This window comes from Danio rerio, chromosome 7, assembly GCF_049306965.1.
Source record: "Danio rerio strain Tuebingen ecotype United States chromosome 7, GRCz12tu, whole genome shotgun sequence".
NCBI lineage: Eukaryota > Metazoa > Chordata > Actinopteri > Cypriniformes > Danionidae > Danio > Danio rerio.
The window spans coordinates 33,438,822-33,460,584 of NC_133182.1; the positions used below are offsets into that span (position 1 = coordinate 33,438,822).

At 36.4% G+C, this 21,763-nt stretch overlaps 1 protein-coding gene across 2 annotated transcripts in view; it reads left to right on the plus strand.

Annotated features, from left to right (window-relative positions):
• glceb (glucuronic acid epimerase b) overlaps positions 1-21,763 on the plus strand; it is a 74,624-nt gene that overhangs the window by 13,096 nt on the left and 39,765 nt on the right. The gene's annotated exons all lie outside the window — the stretch shown is intronic.

Below are 21,763 nucleotides of genomic sequence, written 5' to 3' on the forward strand. Positions count from 1 at the left end.
CTGGTCATAGAGAGTTTTAACATATGTTTTAATCCCAGTTTCTTTACAAAAAATATTCTGTGAACATGTATATGCATGTTATAATGGAAACATGGCACCAATTCCATGGGAGGGGGGAAACCGCACTCCTATGCCACATTGTGGCGGGCCTCAAAATCACTGGGATTTGAATTCTTTTTTTCTATCGTCAGTTAATTTAAAAAAAGAGACCTATTGTGTTTATATGACTCCAGTGTGACAGAGAACACACTATACCTACACGCAGTTCTGTCCAAACACCTCACAAAAGCAGATTTTCATCATAGTGTAATTAAAGTTAATTTAAGTAAGTAATTGAATGAAGGTACTTGCTGATGTTGAATGCATATTTTGGTTAATGCCAAAGCTTGTACATTGATAATCACACTGATAATTCATGATAATATAAGTGGAAACATGTGAAACCACATTCACATTCTGAACTCAATTCAGATGTATTTTTAGTAAAATGTTTGAGACTCACTCTGAATGCATAATTTGAATCAATACTTTGTTACCTCATGAAAAGATGTCTGTCCAATTCACAAATTAATTGTTTGATGCAATTTGTCTACTGATTTAACATGTTGACTGATCAAATTCTGCTTGCTCTTGAATTAACCACCACTATCTAATCTCTGAGCTGGTGACCATTTCTCACCTTTAAAATAATTTTTTAACTCATTCACTCAACTCATAACTTCATTCAGGAAATATTTTGAAGTAATAAGTACAAAATTCTGCTTTATAAGGAAGAAAAGGAGAAGTTTCCTAAAATAAAAATACTTAAAATATGTACTTGAGTACAGTAGTGAAGTAAATAATTTACTTTCAAGCACTGGTCAACCACAGTCACAGAAACGTTGCATAGCCTAGGGTCTTCTCTTTGGCTTATTTTATAATGTCTGTTCTCAGAAGTATAGGAATTCCAAAAAAAAAAAAACATACTTTGCTTCTACTGGATTAGTATCTGTATCGATCAACACTTTGTATTTTGGTATTGGATCAGTTCTAAAAAAAAAAACAAAAAAAACATGGCATTGGTTGTTTTAAGTTTCTCTGAGGGCGAGGCAGTGGTGCAGTAGGTAGTGCTGTCGCCTCACAGCAAGAAGGTCGCTGGGTTGCTGGTTCGAACCTCGGCTCAGCTGGCGTTCCTGTGTGGAGTTTGCATGTTTTCCCTGCCTTCGCGTGGATTTCCTCCAGGTGCTCCAGTTTCCCACACAGTCCATCGACATGCAGTACAGGTGAATTGGGTAGGCTAAATTGTCCGTAGTGTATGAGTGTGTGTGAATGTGTGTCTGGATGTTTCCCAGAGATGGGTTACGGCTGAAAGGGCATCCGCTGCATAAAAACTTGCTGGATAAGTTGGCGGCTCATTCCGCTGTGGCGACCCCGGTTTATTAAAGGGACTAAGCCGACAAGAAAATGAATGAATGTATGAATGAAGTTTCTCTGGAAGAACTGAAATGAGTTTAGCACTTCTGAATTGAGTTTGTAAAACAGTTTATATGACCTATTCTACAAAACAATTCTCAAACTAGTTTGAAAAGTTACCAGCTGCGATGATGAACAGAAATGGTCTCTATCTGACAATCTCTTTCAGAAATAAGCCAGTCGTCTCTTTCTTTGGCAAAAAAAAAAGTTGTTGAGAAAACTGAGGATTTTCACCAGGAAGTGTTTTTTCAGCAAGACAGCCATGAAATGAACCCTGCTGTGCTTCCTGTCTTCAGATATTTTGCACAGAAACACTCATATACACGGGGTATGGAAAGCGTAAACCTTGCAAATACGTTTTTGCACTCGCTTTGAAGAAGAGCAACAGCTTGGATATCTGTTAATGTGTTGAGTGCCCTGAAAGCCCTCTGACTGAAACATGTCATTTCCACAGAAAGCAGGAAGTTAGATTCAGTTCCAGCCGCGCACATCAAAGAACGCTCTGAAATCTGGAAATGCTCTCTGTGGACTCAGGATGATATGACTCATTTCGGTAGATGTTTATTCTGCTCCGCTGTGTTTGTGCTCTTTTATCAAATGGCCTTAAATCAAGCGGAGATTTTTCCGATTGAAGGTCATTTCAGGTCAGATTTTGGGTAATCAAGAGCATCATATTGGGGCTGTGTTTCTAAGTGCACAGTTTTTACCAGCCCCGTTTATTTCAGGTTCAGACCAGCCAGAGCACATTTTCAACTCAAAATGGCCCATGTTAGCATGGTATTTAATTCACGCCCTGAAATTCTGCAATTTGCTCCTTATGAAGCTCTGCTGCAGGCATACATACACTGCTGGAAACCCATTGCACCTTAGTTGTTTCTCTCTCCCTCAGGCCCATGTGGAATATTCCTGCCGGTTCGGAGGGAGAGGGTGGGGGTGAGAAGCCCAGCGTGTGGCTCTCTCGCTGGGGAACATAGTTGTTCACAAGCTCAGTAAGAGGATTTTTCTCCCTGTTGACTGCCTTGATGCCAGGTAGGGTGTTTGGCAATGGGGGGTGGATGTTTTTGTTTTCTATCAGAAAGTTTAGAAGATGAGCTTGGTGGAGAAGAGTCAAACGGATTTCTCAGATCACCTTTTAATGTTGTTTTGCTCGCTGCTGCTCTAGAGACAAATGGGAAGAATTGCAAACTGCTTCATGAATATTCACGAATGCTTTGCAGCATCTTGTTAACATCAGAGTCAAGATTCATATCAACAAGAATACTTTAGATAAGACGAATGCAACACAAAGAATTTGTTTCTTCAATGCTACGGCAATAATCACAATAAAGCTGATTGTTTTTCTTTTTTTTATTAAACTGCAAACAAATATGTAATCAACAAACTATAGGCCTTAAAAGCTAAGGAAAGTAAAAATTAAAGGAATAGTTTACCCAAAAATGGAAGTTCTGTGATCATTTAATGTGCTTTTACACTAGCACTTTTGATCTGCACCCAGGTTTATTTTATGTCAAAGTATGGTATAAGCTAGTATGAACGTGTCTCCTGAACCCTGGTGTGCACCCGAGAACCATACCTGAGTCTGTCTGAAAGAAGTGGTCTCCACCAAAACCCACTTTTGTTTTTAATTTTTGTTTTCTTTTGTGGCACATAGACACAAATGTCTCTGTATTTTTTTAAACCAAAACGTTCAGTAAAATCAGATTGACTGTGATATGCAGATGTCTCCATTTTTCTTTCGTGTTCGTCACCTAGCAACACCTGTGCACAAAACAGCATCTTGATGATGCAAGCGTATCGGGAGTCAGACGGAAAAAAGATGGTGCGAACACAAACCTGCCAAAAAGGTGGCAAAGGGGTACAACGGAACTTTGGTACGCTCCAGGCGATTTAAGTGTGGAAGCACCCTTTCTCTCCCTTCACCTATTCCAAACCTATATTAGTTTATTTCTTCTTCAAAATAAGATCTATTGAAGAAAGCTGGAAACCTGTAATCATTGATTTCCATATATTAGTTTTTCCTACTATGGTGGTCAAGTGGTCAAGTTTTTAGCTTTCTTCAAAGTATCTTCTTTTGTGTTCAACAGAGGAACTAAACTCATAAAGGCTTATAACCCCTTGAGGTTGAGTAGGGAATACTTCGAATCAGCCGCAGACGTGGTTCAGTTGGCCGGCCCTGGCCCGGTCGAAAGAGGTGTGGCAGAGCGCGGTTCGGTTGGGCTTTGGCGCTGTATACTTGTAGTGCAGTGCCTGAGCGTGAATCTAAAGACGCAGCATCACTTTTAAAGGACTGTTTCATATGGATTTATTAATCATGTCTACTTTTCAATCCACACAAAATGTTATGGTTTATTAAAGATAAAAACTCCTAATACATGCAGCACAATGACTTTAGGAACATTTATGAGCATCAAAAGTGGTGGATCTGCTTATCAAAATAATTTGTTTGTGTGTCCACTGCATCCCAAGCAACTAAAAATAATACAAAACAATACAACTAAAGCAATATCCACTGTGCTGAGCGAGAGCAATTCTCTCCCTGTTAAACTAAACAGTGGCATCATCAATGACGTATAGTAAGCGTGCTCTGACTCGTAAGGCAAAATTCAGTGTGAGTGCAGGCCATCGGGGGAGAGTGGAGGGTGGACAGTCTGCTAAGGCAACTGTACCTAGTGTGAGTAAACCCTAAATAGCTTATTAAAATTTTTAGCTGAATGCTCCCTTTATTAAATTACATATGTTTAAAACAGGAATCCTAACCTCCTGGTCGACCTTTTATCCATAGGCTATCATTATTATTTTAATTACCTATTACTATTTATCAGAGTTGCGTCAGTATATTATTCAATGCAAGCGTGCAAAAAAAAAATATTTTTAAGGAGTGCACCTTAAAGGGTTAACAGGAACATTTAAGGTTTCACAGTTAACAGTTTCATTTACCATTTAATGACAATGGCGATTTTTTTTTAGCGTATGTAAATATTTTTTCAACGAATATATTATAATTTTATGTATACTTAAAACAGATCATTTAATATTATGTAATTTAAACATAATGCCTGACTAAAGGCAGCTGTATTGAGGATCATTTGCTGTCAGAGAGAAATGCGTCCTTCTGTGCACATCATTCAAGGATGTTTCAGTCAGTAAGAGGAACACATTATGTTCTTTTTTTTATAGGTTATTTTGTTTGATCACTTCACTGTATCACAAACAGCGAGCTTGCTATGACTATACAGTATTTAGTCTACTTGTGTGACCGTGCTCAATCTTCAGGGTCTCCGGCTTCTGTTGATGTACTTTGTTCAGGCATCATAATTCTCCACTCAAATGACTTTTTAGAAAATGATTGCGATTCAACTGAGCTAGTTTGACACAGAGATTTTCACAAATAAATCCAAGCAGTCCCCAGTTACATGGCTGATTGTCTGCTGCATCTGTATTTATAAGTGTGAAATGACCTGAAAATTATAATTTAATGACCAATGTTTAACCTATAACATATTTGAATAGCTTGTTTTGCTTTTTGTTTAGTTGAATTATGCTTATTTTATTTGTGAGGCAGCTGAACATCTTGGCATGGCAAGTAAAAATCTGAAATTCTAGTCCAGTCTGCTGAAAGAAAATGTAAATATTTATATAACGTATAAGCTAATGTGGGACATGTTTTTGAGGCAGTTTGATGAGATGAAAGCATGGTGCAGATTTTTCCTTGTCGCGTTGATGGTTGTGCATGTGCTTTCTGTCACAGTCACTCATGTTTGGCCTGTGAGAACTTGCCATATGCTGCTGTCTGAACGCATACCAAAGGCTTTATATAGACTCACTCTCTGATGTGTCAGCACTGTTTTGTTTGCTGGTTTGTCGTCTCTAATTAATGTCTTTGAGTGGTTCTGACTCGTCATAATGGTTGTTTGTGCAAGCTCTGAAAACACAGAAAAAGCCCTGAAACGTCTAAAGTGTTGCAAGTCCCTGCAGTGGGATTAAAGTTAACTCCTAAAAGTCACCCTCTGTCGCGCGCTTTATCTTATCCATCAGATAGAACTTTCTTTGTTCGCTAGTTTTTCTTTTTGTCACGTTAAATAAGCTTGTTTAATCAAGCCATGGTGGTTCACTGAGCGTCGATTTGTGAACTCTTTTCTGATTTTGCATCTGTTAAGAAACCCTGAGCTGCCATTTCATTTTCCTCTGGCTTCTATTGGCTTTATGATGGGAATAAGGGATGATTTTAGTGACACATTCATCTCGCCTCTGGGATTGATTTAGGATGATTTATATGTCCGTAGATGGAAGGAGAACATTTTAATAAAACCTCAATGAACCTATTATATAATACTATACTTGGCATTTTTGTTCCTGAATGTGTGAATTCTTGCCTTTTAAAATAATGTGCAGTTGTATTAAAAACAGCCATTCTGTTCATTTTTACAGCTTCTTTTATTTGCCTTTTACATTTTTTAAAGCATTCTAAAAATTTAGGATTTAGAGGACATGTCAGTTAAGACCTTTAATATAAACAAAACACTTATTTTTGCTTTTAATATACTTGTTTTTATATTTTATTATATTATATTTTATTTTTCCTTTTTTTAGCTATCTTCTGTGGTTCACCTATCATAATTCATTTGTTCAAACAATTAGTTTAAAACTGCTAATTCATTTATAAATAAAGCAAGTGACTGACTTTGTGAATGAATCACTAAACCTCTGACTCAGGAAATACAGTGTTGTGCTCTAAATGTAACACTCAATACACTAAAAAATATTCAAAGAGGATTTCTTGGATTTACTAAAAATTAAGATAAGTGGCTTTAAGAATTTATTTGGGCTGAATTTAAACAAACAAATTAAGTTGAACAGTACTAAGTAAAATTTTCTTGTTTAAATTCAACACAAATAGTTTGCAGCAATTTAGCAGAATCTTTTGTTCACTACACTGTGTTGTTTGTGATTGTTGCACTGTTCTTCTTTCAAAACCATAGTAAGTCTTCTTATTTAATAGTCTTTAACATAGAGTGCCTAAATGCTTTTGAAATGTCAAAATACAATTACTTGAAATTAAATTGAGATCTCATTTCAGCAAAAGCTGTGATTCTCATGCACTGCTCTCTGTAGGATTGTTGTGCGATTTAATTATAATCTTATTGATTGTGATTTGGACATGTGTGATTTCTAAATCGTCTTGCAGCACATTTTTCCAGCAGTACGCTATTTGAACCAATCATAACGCAGCAACCCTGAACAGCGCAAGAACAGGAGACTGATTAGCCCGCATAAACCAGGATGATCAGTTCAGCATAGGAGGACTTTTTGCCAAAAGAAGTCAATATCTGTGGTGTGGGACAACTTTGCATCAGGAAGATTGATGTATCACTGAACCAGGTAATTTGTGAGTCAGTCATATATTACATCTATTAACATGTGGAAAGCACAAGCTCGTCACTTCCTTAAGCATTTCCGATGCCCTTTGCACTCGCGCTCCTTTGTTGCTCGTTGTTGCTTGGCGACCATCAACCATTTTGTCAGAGGATGACAAACTAACAAAAGGTTGCTGCAGTTTTTTTTTTAATATGGAGAAAATTTAAAAGCACTGGGTGTTTGGGTGTTCTGTGTTTGTCAGAGGTTATTAGTCTGCTGAAATGTGTATATTGCAAACCAAGTATGATGAAGCTGATCGGTCAGTTCTTGTTGCGTGACTTGTGTGGCATTTCTTAAAACTAAATTTCAGTTTTGTCTGAAAAGAGATATTTTCAACTGGGTGCGCCTGGAATTCACAAGTGTGTCGCTCTCAATATACGTGTACAAGCCATTCGCCTCCATTGGTAATAACTTGACTTGCATGACTTTGCATGACTTGTGCATGCAAAAGACGCGATATGTTTGGTTCAGGATTGGTAGAGCTACGCATCGATGAATTTGCTCTTCAGTGTTTAAACTCTCAGTAATGATTAAATCACACTAAACTGAGCTAAACTGAACTGAACTGAACTTAAACACTAAAACCTGAACCACACTGTTCCAGTTACTATGACCATTTATGTGAAGCTGCTTTGACACAATCTACATTGTAAAAGCGCTATACAAATAAAGCTGAATTGAATTGAATTGAATTGAATATGTAAACGGCCTATTTCATGGCAGTGTCACAAAGAGCTTTATGATCTATACATGGCAAAAATCTGTGAACATGTAGAAAACTTATAAGTGGTCAAGCAAAACAACGGAGCATTACTTCAGTTTTACAACACACACACACACACACACACACACACACACACACACACACACACACACAGAAGTCTTTTTCTTTATTTGCCATAGGTCTGTTCTAGACAATATTTGTTACGCCTTTACTAGGTGATGTTTATTTAATTTTTTGCCTTATGTCTGTTTTAGAGACATGTTACATGTCTTTGATAAAGATCTAATTATTTTCCTCCGGAAAAATGTTTCAAATTCACACTGTAAAACGTCTGTTTGACAATCATGATTAAAATCGAAATCACAATATTGTTCAAGAAAATTGTGATGGGTTGCTTTGCTCATATTGCACAGCCCTACTGATATGTGATCAGTAGTGAATCTCCTGCAAAGGCTAGAGGGTGCTTATTTCATGGAAACTTCATATTTGCCACAAACAGCTGTCTTTGTTATCTTCGATTTCAGGATCACACCAATTAAGTCATCCATTATATTATTGTATTTTTTGTGTAGCTTTGTCAGTGAACTGACTTTGTGCAGCAAATGCTGCTCCACCTGAAAGTACATGTTGAAGATTTACAGCTCCAATGACTTTACTGTCAAAATGTGCATGAAAGCCCCCTTCAATTAGTTATGCAGACCTATTATTGCAGGCTAACCTTGCACACAAACTTTAAACGTTACTTAATGCCTAATTATATAAATAGTAATTCAACTGCTTGTACCTAAATGCCAACCTAAACTATGCAGGCTCAATGTGGAAAGGAGTTAACCTTTCACAATACATTTTATTACAGGCTTGTGGCACTCATCTGTTCTTTCATTGTTGTAAAGTGATATTTATATATAGATATAATTCCTTTAGCTTATTAGCATTTGAAATAACCTATTTAACCTTTACATTTTCTTTGGTAGCAAGGTACTTTTGATGCTGGTAGATTTGAAACAGCGGATTGTCTTTCACCTCCTTCCCACCAGCTCTCTGTGTGCTCTCTTTTGCATAGAAACAGACCAGCAGTCCAGACTCTAACACACTTCCAGCTGTCGTTTGCAGCCTCTGTGCAGAGCTGCTTTTTCACTATGACAAGACTAGGAATTTTAGACAGTTCTTCTGTGCTTGTGGGGTTTTGTTTCAAGCATTTGATTTGTGCGCTGTCAGCCCCAGGCTTGGTAGCATCCATTTGCTGCACTGAAGAGACCTCAGGAGAGACTGATGGGAAGACTTGATTCCAGATGCTCGCTGAAGATCATCATCATCTATATCCATGAAACGGCTTCTTCCATCCTCTGCTCTGTCTCTCTCTCTCTTTGAATGTCTTTGATTTCTTTTCTCCCCCTACTGTGACGGTCTCTTCTTATGGAGTATGAATTATAAATCCTGATTTGCACGCAAAGCCTTTGATTAGTAAATAATGCCTTGTGCTCATGCAAAGTTCAGATATGGATGCGTAATCCTCCCCCTCTTCCTGTCTGCTCCTTAGAAGCTTCTTCCTGCTGCACTGCATTTTGTCTTTGCCCTCATATCACCCTCGCAGAGATCCTGTGATATGGCCCTGGCTTTTTTCAAGCACTCTTCTCTCAAAGCCTTTTGATTTCAAGCATCGGCTGATAAATATTCCATGCAAGTTCCTTTCATAAGCAAACAAGGTGCAGAGAATGCGGGGCTTATCTCTTCTACGACAGCCAGGAAGACTTGCTCTCGCTCCGAGGACTGACACGAGGGTCGCAGGTCATGAGATGCACCTGTGCCTTTGTGTGTTTTTCGGGGTTGTATCTATGTAATCGGCAGAAGGCTGCCATGAGTAACACTCTGCTCGGGCTGGTGGGTTGCGAGTGGGCCCGCTTGGTTGCTGTCGCTGAAGCATTAGCCCATCTGAACTCGTCATCGGTGAATAATCGCACACATACCCCGACAGTCAGGCGCAAGCCCACGGCCGTCTGACCGAACATCTGTTGGCTTTCTTCATGGGATCCCACGTCTTGGGTTCTCCTGAGGCAGAACTTTGAAATCTCAGGCTCACTACGGCAGTACAATTGAAGACATGCAGCACTTCTAGGTTTATCTAGTATATTTTTAATTGCGGGTTTGTGTTCTTCGCTGACTCTAATGGAACTAACTTGTCCTGGTTGGTCCTTACAGTCCAGTTCATATAAAGCTTGAAATTGCTGCAGATTGTTTTATTTTATTTTTTTCATTTATTTTTATTATTATTATTATTATTATTATTATTGTTGTTGTTGTTGTTGTTGTTGTTATTATTATTCAATTGAACTGAATTGAATATTATTATTATTGTAATTGTTGTTGTTATTATTATTATCATCATCATCCATTTAACTGCCTGCTCTACTAAACGGTTGACCATATTTTGACTGTTTTAAATGATGGTTTACACAGCATTGTTGGTTTACAAAAAAAATCAAGCAAACATAATCCCGTTGCACTTCTACACTTGATTTTGGTTTAATTGTAAAAAAAAAAAAGAAGAAGAAAGAAAACATTAAATGGGAATATGAAATATGTTATGACATCAAAAAATAAAGATGATTTGGTTTTCAAACATGTTTTATAATGATTTGGTTTTTAAATAAATTGATCTTACACCTCATATTTTTCAGATTTTTCATAAGATATGCATTAATTATGGTATTTTAACCATAAAACGACACATCAACCATTTAATAGAGGTTAATATTTTAAAAATGCATTGATTTTGTTAACTAGAGACAAGAATGAAGAGTTAAGAAATGCAACCCATAAATGTTTATCTTGGTTTGGCAGTTAAAGGGTTATTATTATTATTATTATTATTATTATTATTATTATTATTATTATTATTATTATTATTATGTAGTGGGTTTTCTCTCAGGTCTTTTGGGTATAAGATTGTTCTTCAATTTAAGGCACATTTAAAGCCCCAGGGGAGGATTTTTATCAAATCATATTTCAACTTGTATAAAGGTCACATTAGCCTTGCTTTGAATATACCATGCTTTGAAAGCCTACTTTTGGGTGTAAGAAAAACATGCTGTTTCCATTCTTTGATACACTGATGAACAAATAGACCATCTAATTGTTTTATCATCTCTTTCGTGACCATCCATACATGGCACTGCAGTTTTTCATCAATGGACAAATTTACATAAAACATTTTTTTCTTAGAATGTGAAATTTTAGAGACTTCTAGACAAGATTTTATGTTTTAATAAATGTATTTATTGGTTTTAAATGTATATTGATTTAGCTTATATCAAACTGAAAAATAAAATTTATTGTTTTAATGTAAAATTTATATACATAATAATAATAATAATAATAATTTAGCCTATATATAATTTCAGCAAAAGTGTTTTGACCTTGTAGGTTTAAAACCAAATGTTATATCTGATCATACATATTCACTATAAGATCAGTAATATGCATTTAGATCAGTTATTTTAAATTCTGACTTAAACTAGTGAATATGAGAAACGTGTATGCTGTTAGAAAGTTATTCAAATAGTCTAAAGGCCAATGAACAATACTCAATAACCTTAAGCTTGTTACAGTCTCTGACTGTCTGGCTTACCATTTATTTATTTATTTTATTTTATTTTTTTTAACTGGTTGTCAAAGGTACACAGCGCTCTAGGTGTGAATATCCTTCTTTTGAGCCACTTCTGCTCTCAAACACTCCAAGAGAGCTTCCTCCAAGGGTGTTATTTGGATGGACTTGTGTGCCTGGCAGGAGCTTTCAGAATTCCTTGGTTCTTTAGTGCTCAGTGCTGTGCGGAAAAGGTCTCTTGTAATATGTGCATTGGATTGCCTTTCCTTTGAATTGATTTGTACTAAAGCTGAACTCGGTGGTGACATTAGTGTGAGATGTCAAGAAATGAAAGGGAAAATGCATTTCGATTGCCTTCTATGCAGCACTTTTTCTCCCCTGAAGCTGCCTAATTTACCAAGCCTAACTCTCACGGTGCTCCGAGATTAGATGATGAGAGGAAAGAGAGATCACTTTTATGAGAAACTAAGTTATAACATCTACCATAAAGCCTGCATGCTGAATGAGCGTGAGGGGGAGGATGTGTGAGAAAGCTTCTGGAAATCTTGAGATATCTTTAGGTAGACACGCTCTGCAGGGAAGCACTTATGTAGCAGCTGCTAAAGTGTCGCAGGCCTTCAAAACAGAGCGAGGGTCTCCCATATCCATCTAAATGGAGAGATGGCAGGAGAGGGAGTTAGCCAGGGTCCAAAATTAACACTGATCATGTGCCAAATGTTTGTGTGACTGGACTTCTAATCTAAAAATGGAGTTTCCTTGTTATTCCATTAGGAATTGCATTATTAGGTGATTCAAGACCAACAAAGCGAACTGGAATACAGTTTTGCTACTCATTTGAATTGAGAAAATATGTTCATGACCAATTTTTAGTCATATCACACATTAAAGTGAATGTTATTTAAAACCATGGTGTACACATTAGTCGGTGGATTGCGATCGGAATTTTTGAAAGGATTACATCGCTTTGTAAACGATCATTATTACCATTTGTTTAGTCTCTCCATAAAGTTTGATTGATGGATTTGACCCAGAAGCCACTGTCACACTTAACAAGCAGATTATGTGCCCCAAAAATGCAAGATATTGAGCACGGTAAATGGAGTGTATGAGTTTATATAATTTGATATAAGCAATATAACATGAGCTAGTGCAGAACAGCACAGCATATTAATAATGTACAGTATTTTTGACACAATATTTTCTGGTTTTGTTTATTTTGCCAACAAAAATATTAAAGCCACAGTAGAACTGTTGTGTGTCTGATCAACACAAGCGTTTCATTTTTGCTTGAATCTACCTTTTGAACTAATAGGGTGATGCAGTGATTCCATAACATAATCAAATATAACCATTTATAAAATAGCTTGTTTTCTCATGACGTCATTGATGACACGTGAGACACAGATGGAGGGCTGGAAATGAATCTTTTACATTGAAATCGTTAACAGAACATCAAAATGTTTCCGTTTTATGTATTTTAAATCAAATGCCAAACAGCTTTTATGAACCTCTAAATGTTTTTGCCCATAAAAGGGAGTAAGTTCAAGAAACTGGCTGAAAAATGGAAGGAAAGGTTACATGTAGTAAACATTTATTCAATACAACCATGTGTACAAACTTTTTTCAAATGCGATAATTCGTTTGACAGCACCAATAAAGATTATATACTGGACTAGCTATGTGTATTATGTTTTAATGTGTTGTATAAAAATCATATACAAACACCACCACACTTGTACAAAATCCAGGAGAATATAAATAACGCACCCTGCAATGTAATTGCTGCAATGAAATCTTCGTCATGTTGTGCAATAATCCAACAAATAAACAACCATAACGTTAATGACAAATGTCGTGAGCGCAGTATTAGAAGTCGAGCTTGCATTTATCTAATAGCCTACAAGCATACGAATCTCTTTGCCTGCACACCTATTTCCTCTGCTCGTGCAAAAAACTTCTTGCACGCCCCCTCAAATATAAGCACTTCACCTTAAAGGGTTAAACAAATGAAGCACTATGGTTACAGAAAAGTTTGCGCTGTTATAATTCACTTACCTTTTAACACGCTTTGGTGCGATTATCACCCGCTATTAAAAAAAATGTAATGTTTTGAATGAGAAGCTGTAATGTAGCCGTGGCGGTATGAATTTTGGCGTGGCGCCCCGCCATGGAAGAATGAATGTAGCGGAAACCATGATAATGTAGACTGTGTGCCCACGCTTTTCTATGCTTTGTTATTTCGTGATGTCTGGAAGATATCCGCATGGGAAAAATTCTGTAGTAATTTATAATAAACATGTTTTTGAACCACTTAGTAAAGTGTTTAATTTGTAGGACACTTTGTTAATGAATGTTACTGAATACTGTAGCATAGTCAATTGATAAAATGTAACTGTCGTGCATTGTGATGGTGTATAATTAAAGCAAAGAAAACAGATTTATTACTACAGTTTTGTTGTACCACAGCAGCAATATAATTGGTTCGACAGTTTAATTCAAGTAATTATCCATAGTATGTTTCCAAACATTGTAATTGCTATATTATTTCATAGGGCTATAACCTAAAACATTATAGGACTATAGCAAATAACGTAATCGCTTACAGTATCTACTGCCTCTGACAGGCAAATTTATTTTATTTTAGTAGAAAACTTAGTCCTCTTCTTAATATAAGGGTCATGGCCTACATATGTGGTTATTTTCTATTTATATCTCCTTTGAAATATGCTATAAATCGCAAAAATACGGACTTTACTTTGTCTCCTATTCAGTACTTCCTGCCCTCCTACTGAATTTCACACACCACCAGAACCACGTTACTGAAAACAAACTATTCCTCAATGCATCAGTCATGCAAATGAATTAATGAAGATTAAAATGGTCCATTTCACTGCTGTAAGAAAACTCCAGAAATTCTATTAATGACTGTTTTCTTTATTTTTTTATTATTTTTATATTAAATACTAAATAAATGGTGAGGCCAGTGAAAACATTGACAAGGAAAGTTGAAATGCACTGTACATGTGTAAATGATGATGTTAATGACAGAGTGGTCTTGCTGTATGTTGTGAATACATGACCATTTAGCAGGTGGAATCAGCATGTCTTAAAGGTTTTTAGATGGATTCTCTTATGTTTATCACCAGCCTCATTTATTTAATAAAACACAGTAACATGTTTATACAATTTAAATAACTTTTTATTTGAATATGTTTATAAATGTATTCCAAAGCTGAAGTTTCAGCATTATTACTTCAGGGTTGGATTATGCTTAAATAGGATTTTGATTGGCTTATTTAGTGTTCAAGTGAAATTACTTTCATAACTACTAAGTTCAAAAGAGCATTATTTCACTAGGCTGTTATTTTCGTTACATTATCAGTCAATTGTCTGCACTTTTTAATTTGTCTTTGCAAAAAAAAAGCTTTGTGGTTGGTAAGAAACATTCAAAGCCAGATTCCCGGTGTTACCGAGTGTGGCACAAAGTTAATTTTGGACCCTGAGTAAGTCTATGAGATGAGACTGAGAATCCCAGGAGGCAGTTCAGTGATATAGAGAGAATGTATGCAAAGCCTCTTCAAGAGCCATAGGAATTTTACAGATGAGCAGCATATCCCTGAGAGACGGTGACAGGCCCCACACATCACCCCTACTGCGACACTCAAACTCCCAGCTTCTTTTTGTTCCCCTAATCCACTGTGACGGTGAGGGTCGCATTTCCACTGCGAGAGGGCCTGACTGGAGGAGGGGCTGCCGGATCACACGGGCCATTTATAGGGCCACAAAAAAAGTGTTGGGGCCCTGGATATGTGTCCAGAGGGTCAAACAAAGAGGTCTTTCTCCTTTTTGAGACACTTGATGTTGCTTTTGTTGCTGTTGTTTTGGCTCTCTCAGTGTTTTTAATGTTGTCCGGGCCTGGGTATACATGAGGCCAGACGAAATAAAGCGTCTTCAAGGAGGGGTCGCTTTTTGACAGCGTTTGTTCCTTTTTTTTTCTTCTATTTGAACAGCACTTCTTCCAGACTTCTCAGAATCAGATATTAAGATGTTCTTGTCCGATCCATCCTCGCAGGTATTGAATCTGCCAGCCCACAGTAAGTTAAGAATGAGGTGCTTTCAAGTGCACATCTGATAACTGGCCATATTTTATATGGCGCATCGCTGTCGGCTTCGTTCTGCCATTCTCCCACTTTCATTCTTTCTATCATGTGAAGCTGAAACCTCCATTACTTCTAAACGCAGAGCTGGGGAGATGAAGTGTGAGATGATTTCCCGTGAAGGAGGCCATGTGCTGACTCTCGTTACTCTCGCTCTTAATGGATTCCACACTTCTGCACATTGTGAACGTTCTCGACAAGGACTCCTTGATCTGTCCTTGTTCTCAAGAACATCATGGTTGCATTTATTTTATATATATATATATATATATATATATATATATATATATATATATATATATATATATATATATATATATATATATATATATATATATATATATATATATATATATACACACACACACACACACACAGTTAAAGTCAGAATTATTAGCACCCCTGAATTATTAGCGCCCCTGTTATTTTATCCCCCAATTTCTGTTTAATGGAGGGAAGATTGTTTCAGCACATTTCTAAGCATAATAGTTTTAAAAACCTATTTCTAATAACTGATTTATTTTATCTTTGCCATGATGACAGTAAATATTATTTTACTTGATATTTTTCAAGACACTTCTATACAGCTTAAAGTGACATTTAAAGGCTTAACTAGGTTAATGAGATGAACTAGGCAGGTTAGGGTAATTAGGCAAGTTATTGTATAACGATGGTTTGTTCTGTAGATTATTGAGAAAAAATATAGCTTAAAGGGGCTAATAATTTTGTCCCTAAAATGGTTCATAAAAAAAATCTAAACTGCTTTTATTCTTACCGAAATAAAACAAAAAAAGACTTTCTCCAGAAGAAAAAATATTATTAGACATACTGTGAAAATTTCCTTGCTCTGTTAAACATCGTTTGGAAAATATTTAAAAAACAAGAAAAAAATCAAAGGCTTTGACTTCAACTATATATATATATTTCTTTATTTATTTGTTTATTTGTTTACTTAGATTAAATGTATGTTTGGCTTTGAAATGCCTGTTTGGGAGATTTCACAGATATTAAAAGTGAGAAATGGGTTTATTAATGATGAACAACATATCGGCTGTCATATCTATATTGGCTGATAAAAATCTTATCATTCCTTCCCGACAAGAATATTATTAGCACACTGTATTACAGCTGTAAAGTTCTGGTTGATCCCCTTCAGCTGTGAACTGCTTGGCTTGAGGGTTTAGATTGGTGCCTTTCACATTATGTGATGCGTCACACAGAACAGATGTGCATTTTTTTTGCAAGGTGAAAAGATTTTGGGAGCTATAATCAAAACATCTAGATATTTTTTTTATAATTTTTTTTAAAATAAAATGCATTTCCCACTGAATTACTTAACCTTTTCTTTTTGTAATCAGGCTCGGAAAAATTATTTAAAAATGTATATAATCCGTTTATATAGTTATGTGTCCAAAATTGCCATATTGGTGCATCGTTTCAGTTTTCCTTTGAGGAAGTTGTTGTTTTATGCATCATTCAAAATGAACTCCTCAAGCTCAAACTCTTTCTTTTTTTCCTCCCTCCCCCAGCATTTCAGCTCTTCTTCAAAATCTCCTCCTCTCTCCTTAGTCTTTGTGAACTTTTCTCTTTTCTTCTGAGATTTGTTTCACACTAATTCGATTAGCTTTTTAATTGCCTCCATTCATAAGAGTGTGAATGTGTGTTCATGATGGTGGCTGGGTTGAGAAGGACTTTAGTTCAAATCCACATTTCAGTGAGAGAAGTGACCTGAGAAAGCTGCCATGTAAAAAAAATATGGCAGTGCATCTCTCTCTCTCTCTCTCTCTATATATATATCCCTCTCACTCCCTATGGCATGTGCTCTGAACAGTAACTAAACCACTTGGGCTTTTAGCTAAATATGTGCTTTTTCGATGTAGGAAGAACATTATATGCACCACATTTACAGAGCTCTGACAACCTTTACTTTAATACATCTTTCACTTTGAATGTTTTTCACCTCCATATCTTGGCAAACATGAATGACACATTTGTTTGTGTGTGTGTGTGTGTGTGTATGAAACTCCATTCAGTCTGTGATTGAGTGGGTTTGAATGGACTGTGATAGTAGAAGTTTGTGCAAAACTGTGTGCACTGCACATATTGATTTTATTGTGCATGAAAGCTCAGCTTTACTTGACCAGTGATGTTTATTCACGTGTATCAAATAATAAATTTGAACTTATCTAATGAGCTCTGTATTGATCAATGCATATATGTGGAAAAACATGCTATTTTAGTGCCTTTTTCACATCTTGTTTTTAGGGCTGAGTGATATTGAAAAAAAATGATCTCAATGTCATATTTTATATCGTTCGATAATTATTGAATATTTTCCAACAATACATTTAGGAAAATTTGGATTTTTAAAAATTTAACCACCATATTTTAATTTTCCAACATTACTTAGACAAATTGTTTTAATAGTAAAAAAAAAATATTAAAACAAAATATCTGATCTCTTGATAAAAAATAAACAAAGTGTTAAAGTGTTAAAGAGACTCTTGATAAATAAAATGTTACAAAGTGTTCAATGGTAAAGGTAGATCTGTAAGTTGTGAATAATAATGATTCCGTAAACCTCAAACTCTGTAAACAAAACAAATTATGATAATCAAATCTGAGCTTTCCAGTAAAGGAACTAACCAACATTATTCAAATGAAATTGAAATCTGTATATTCCATACAAAGTGTGAAGCAGATTGGTTTGTTCTACTTACCTGAATCGCGGTGCGTTTGCGGCATTCGGAAAAGTTCAGATGTTTTCTACTAGGTGCGGCTGGAAAATACACGCACATCACTTGAGTATGCACAGCAAAATATGGGGACCCAAAACAACTCTATGGGTGTTAATTTCAACACTTTGAAAGTGTCTCATGGGGTCCACTCAAAACAGAGTTAAATCAACACTTTCAAAAGGGTTGGCACATTGACACCGAAGTAAGGGTTAATTTTAACTCTGGGCAGAGTTAAAAAATTTAACTATATTTAACACCGCCTGGTGTAATATATTGTTATTTTATTCAACTCTCTTGAGTGTAAATATGGTAAAAAGGTCAAATAGACTGTAAATTACAAAAGAAAAGACATTTTATTTGAAAACATTCACCACTTCAACAATTCATTCAGTTTTTAAAATGCAACAATGTCAAATATGCTTTAAATGTTTTATTAGTACAGACAGTATCAACAAAATATGTATGACCAGTGCTCAAAAAGGCTGTTTCAGTCCTTTGGTCCAAACTTGATGTTTCATCAGAGCAATTTGAAAGTTCATATCGTCACTCATAGTTTTCTTCTGAACGCATAGTTTTTTTCTGAAATTACATTTTAAACAACTTGGCTTGCAAATCTTTCACTTCTGGTGTTTCCTTGGTCCTCCATATCAAACACAGCAGTTTAAAGGAAGGTATAAATGCTGTAAACTTGTGTGAAAACAAACTGGAGCTAGGAAATCTCATCAAGCATGTCCTGTGAATGAAGTGCTTCCCAGCCACAGGATGACCTTTTTATCCATGATGATGTAGCAGCTGCTGATCGCTCGTCTGGTGGTTCCTGATGCACGGATATAGGGTGATGCTCATCTAAGAACTCTTCAAGACTCCAGCATGACTAAGAAAAATGTTTGAAAACAAATTGCAATCAAATTTAAAAGAACATTAAAAGTAAATAAAACATTTAAGAAATCTAAACTCACCTTTTGAAAATCTTCATGATGATCCACAACTTGACTCTCCCAGCTGGTTGAGGTGACAGGTTATGGAAAAGTAGAAAAAACACATATATCACTGTTGGATCTCCAAAAACAATTAGGTTAACCACTATGGCTAGAACTGGAAAAACAGGCAGCTGTCTGTCCAGAATCCTGAATTTAACACAACACTTGGGGCAAAATTTAGAGGAGCTTAAAATCTTTTATATCATTTAGTGATGCTGACTTCCCCAAAATATTGGCCACAGTGTAAAAAAAATTCATAAATTTACAGTTTTCTGTAAGCGTGTGCGTGTGTGTGTTTGTGTGTGTGTGCATGTGTGTGCGTGCGTGCGTGTTTCTTTAACAGATTCAACTTGTTAGGCCCTTTCAGGTCCAGTATTGACGCCACCTTTCCTGGAGTCTAGCAGATTTTCAGGTCCAAATATAATCTAAAATATTAGGATAAGCAGAAGAGAAAAAATGTAAAGCAAAGAGCAAAACATTACTTAAGTAACAGTTCACCCACAATACAAAACTTATCACCTTCATGTCATTTGTTATTCTTTAATGCTCTAATACCCTCTCAGCTTGTGAAACAAATACAGAACTTTATCAAACATACCTTCATTATTATCACCACATATGACCAAGAAGGTGTGTTTGGTCATTTCACCAACTCTGGAAATACACCATCCGTCTCTAATTAGCCACCGTCACAGGGTCTTGTGTTATTGTATAGAGGCTGTTAAAAAACAACAAAACATTAGTATCTAACACATATGCATAACCTTCAGATAAAAAAAGAGAGATGAACATCACAAAGTAAATATCGTTTGATTCAGATGTTGATTATTGATAATAAATCTACAAATCAAACCTGTATCATCATTAGGCTGCTCAAATATGAATCAGTTGATTAATTTTACAGACAGGTGGCTGTTTACAACGCACTAAATTGTCTTTAAAAAAACGGAAATGTTGTGTACAGTACATGCTAAGTTTAGCCTATAGTTTTAAGCACAATATCATGCGGGGGAAAAAGCTTGACTAAGATGTTCCTGACTACAGAAATAGCCTAACTTACTAACGTCAGACATCCCGAGTTGGGAAAAGTCATTTTCGGGGGATACAGAGTTGATTTGCGGGAGGTAGCGGGAGAGATGAGTACCTGAAGAGCAATGGGATGAGTTGCGCGCGACGTACCTGAAGAGCGGGGGGGGGGGTGACTTGCGCGCGACGTACCTGAAGAGCTGGGAGGGATGCGGTGGAGAGGGGTGTGCAAAGTGTTAAATGACCGGGCGGGAGACGCGCGATTTCCGGGAGATTATCAATCATTTGCGGGCATCTACTTGGGCATCTGGGAGTCTCTGTGCATTTGCGGGATAACGTTGACGTTAGTCCCGCAACTTCCGGGAGACTTCTGTAACGTTAAATGTCTAGGAAAGTGCAAACGCAGTCATTTAAAGATATTAATGTTAACATTCCGGTTGTCAACACTTAATATAATTCAAGCGTACGTTATCACGCGAGTCTATGGACTAACGGTAACGTTATATGGACGGCCACGAATGAACCAGTTTAAAAGGGCCGCGGTGTTTAAAATAACCAAATTAACGTACACGAATAACAAACAATCATATGTTTTAGTCAGGAAGCCTTTTACAAGTAAGCATATGTTCATTTACTCACCAGATATGTTTTAGAAACTCTCCAGAGCTCATGGAAACCGTCCTGTGTTGCCGTTAGCATCCGGGCAGAGTAGGCTAACGTTAGGCGGCTCCGGGGATTCCCTCGCTAGTTTGCTTCGAATTAAAGGAGAAGTGTCAATTTTATTTTAAAGATGGGTAACAACGCACAAAATGGCATTAAGCGTGACAGAAATGTGTTGAACATGTACATTTGATGTTTTTATGCACTATGTATGCGTGAGCATATATAAAAACATTCTTGAAAAGAAGTGAATAGTAATGCAGTTAAGCTAGATACACAAACGACCATGAATGAACCGCAGAAGTTTAAAATTGTCATTCCATTCTAAAGTTATTAACTTAACAACATGTTTACAACTGTATTTCCTTAAAGAAAGTCAGTAAAATACCAACATTTAGGTAGTTTGACTCACCAGTTGCTGTTCTAAACCTCAGATGGAAAATGGCATCTGGAAAATTCTTCAGTGACTGGGGCTGCATGAATTCCCGGATGTTGGAAATAACACCACCAAGTGTTGAAAAGATAACTCCTTAATTTCGCACTGAATAAAATCAATTCTAACTCTTATTATATTCATTTATCAAAATCTAACTCTTTAACGTCAACACTTTACTCTGAAATGCTTTAACACCGAGAATTTAACTCTGATGGATTTGCTGTGTGTGTGCGTCGCTTGCACAACATGTGCATGTTGATTCAATGTGCGCATCGAGCAAGTCACGCGCTTCCATTGGAAATGACAAACTGACACCCTATTGACACTGCTTCCAAGGCTGGCCATCAGCAGCCATATTTTATTAATACTATAGTGCTTTTTTTAATCGATATTGACAATGGTTCGGTTGATAAATATCGATACCCATTCTATAGCCCAGCCCATGTATGTATGTATGCATATATGTATGTACATACATATGTATGCATGTATGTATGTATGCATGTATGTATGCATGTATGTATGTATGTATGTATGTATGTATATATAATGCCGTACCAAACGTATATAT